The 2,406-nt window shown below is 33.2% G+C and overlaps 1 long non-coding RNA gene and 1 pseudogene across 1 annotated transcript in view; both read left to right on the top strand.

The window, feature by feature from the left end:
• LOC107578774 (uncharacterized) overlaps positions 1-997 on the top strand; it is a 2,832-nt gene extending 1,835 nt beyond the window's left edge. Inside the window, exons 2-4 of the long non-coding RNA XR_001608385.1 lie at positions 347-406; positions 782-823; positions 907-997. This is a non-coding gene — a long non-coding RNA (uncharacterized lncRNA). The remainder of the gene's footprint in view (positions 1-346; positions 407-781; positions 824-906) is intronic.
• A 96-nt stretch (positions 998-1,093) lies between these two features.
• LOC107578773 (serine/threonine-protein kinase RIO1-like) lies at positions 1,094-2,126 on the top strand (annotated as a pseudogene).
• The last annotated feature ends 280 nt before the right edge of the window (positions 2,127-2,406 follow it).

Consider the following 2,406-nt stretch of genomic DNA (forward strand, 5'->3'; position numbering starts at 1 on the left):
TTAAAAATAAGGTTTTAATAATTTTAGTAGTAGTAGTAGCAGCCGTCCCGCTTAATATAATGGCAGGGGAAACACTGATATATATATTGGGTTATATATGTTTTCTTTTTTTTTCTACCTGGCTAATCGTCAAAGTTCTAATAAAATTTCCTTAAAAATATCCACTCCATCAGACAAGGTCCTGAGGAAATTTGAAAACAAAATTAACCTGGGTAAGCTTTTTATTGCTTAATCTAAAATTAAATTGAGAAAATGTGTGAAAAGCTGTATAGACTACAGATTTAGACTATTTATCCACAGAAAAAAAAGTGTAGCTTTTTCTGATTCAAGTATCTTTGTTTCACAGATAAACTGAGCTATGCTGATTCTGTGATCAATAAAGTCACTGTGATGCGGAAGCAGACACGTATGTAATCTTGTTTTAGTATTATTTCTATACTATTATAGTATTGTTAGCAGTTTGAATGAGGTTTTATTTGTATATATTTATTTTCATTTTAGTTTTAGCTTTAGTCATTTTATTTGTGTTTTTGTGTATATTTGTATTTAGCTTTAATTTATTTTTAGTTTTAGTAATTACAAGAAAATGTCAAATGTGTGCCCTGGCAACTAACTAAAATAAAAATGTTTTGATTCTAATGTTTGTATTTTATCTCAGCTTTAATTTAACAAAAAGTATTGTTAATAGTTTTAGTTTTTAGTTACCAATAACAATGCAACAGGCATGATTTTCATTCATTCATTAAGTCTTTAATCTTAAAAAGCTCATACATTTTTGCAGGTTTCGAGTAAAGGACCAATCAGACGAGCTACTGTTGAACAGGTGTGTTTGTTTAAGCTTTATTTGTGATGATTTCACTTGAGCTGCAGCATTATTCAGTGTGATATTTGAATGTTACTCTACAGGTTTTGGACCCCCGTACACGTATGATTCTGATTAAAATGCTCAGCAGAGGCATCTTTTCAGAGATCAACGGCTGTATCAGCACAGGCAAAGAGGCAAGTTTGTTTTGATGTCATTTTAGTGTTATTGGTATGTTCATTAGTTTTAGTTCATTTATTCTTTTAGTTATTTTAGTACTTGAGGTTAAAAATGAAAAATGTTGGGAGGGTTTTTCCAGTCAATTTTATTTTGTTTTTCAAGTAGTGAAAAATGTTTTAGTTAACTATTATAACCCTGGTTTGTTTGGATGAAATCAGTCAAATTATCTCTTACTATATTTTTAGTACACTTGGGATCTTTTACTAAGAACTAATGTTAATGTGGCTTTTTTCATTTTTTTGAAAAATTTTATAGACTTTTGTCTATAATGCGCATCCATTTATCTCAAGACTACAGACCGCACAGATTCCAAGTCCAGAGCCCATCATGCTGCGGAATCAGGTTCTCGTCATGAGCTTTATTGGTAGAGATGACATGTAAGTGGGCATTTACCTTCACCATTTACAGATGCACAAATACTTATCAGCAACTGATCCAAACATGGCAATGTTTCAGTTTTTAACAAATTCCTAAATGACACTCCAGGCTTTTTAAGTGATCTTGTTGGTGTATTCCTCAGGCCTGCCCCTCTGCTGAAAAACGCTGTCCTTTCTGAATCCAAAGTGTGGGAACTCTACCTGCAGATCATCCAGAACATGAGAATAATGTACAATGAAGCTCGTCTGGTCCACGCTGACCTTAGCGAGTTCAATATGCTGTAAGCTGACTTTATATTATGCGCACAAGTTTTTTAAGCATCAGTTAATGTTTACTGATGTTTAATTGTACCGTGATCAGTGGAAAGTGTAAAAAAACATTAAGCACTGCTGTGTTCTGGTGTGCAGGTATCATAATGGAGAAGCTTATATATTATTGAAGTCTCTCAGTCCGTTGAGCACGATCATCCTCATGATTTAGAGTTTCTTCGCAAGGATTGCAGCAATGTCAATGGTAATTATACAGCCTTTAATAGTAATAGATATTATTAATGTTAATGTCAACATTTTTTTTATTCCTTTTGTTCTCTGACTTTTTCCAGAAACATAATGTGGCAGTTATGACTGTGCGTGAGCTGTTTGAGTTTATCACTGACCCCTCAATCACAAGTGACAACAGTAATCAGTATTTGGACAAGGTCAGTGAGTTGCATTGAAGCATTATCGTTAATCCTAATGACAGGCTGTTTCTTTTTCTTGTGACTTTTTGTGCATTCAGACAAGCTTGATGTGGTTGGGTACTAGAGCTAGGTAAAATACCGATTTCTCAATTTTAATCGATTCTCATTTTTACGAAACTATCAATTCTTAAATCCAAGAACCGATTATTCTTCTTGCCTGTTTTCAGTTTATGACCGGAACAGTGTAGCGCATTTCCCATTTAATAAATTGCAATAAGCTTTGTGCTTTGTTACTTTTGATATGAAA

This window comes from Sinocyclocheilus grahami, unplaced genomic scaffold (genome assembly GCF_001515645.1).
Source record: "Sinocyclocheilus grahami isolate Dianchi unplaced genomic scaffold, SAMN03320097.WGS_v1.1 scaffold11889.1, whole genome shotgun sequence".
Taxonomy (NCBI): Eukaryota; Metazoa; Chordata; class Actinopteri; order Cypriniformes; family Cyprinidae; genus Sinocyclocheilus; species Sinocyclocheilus grahami.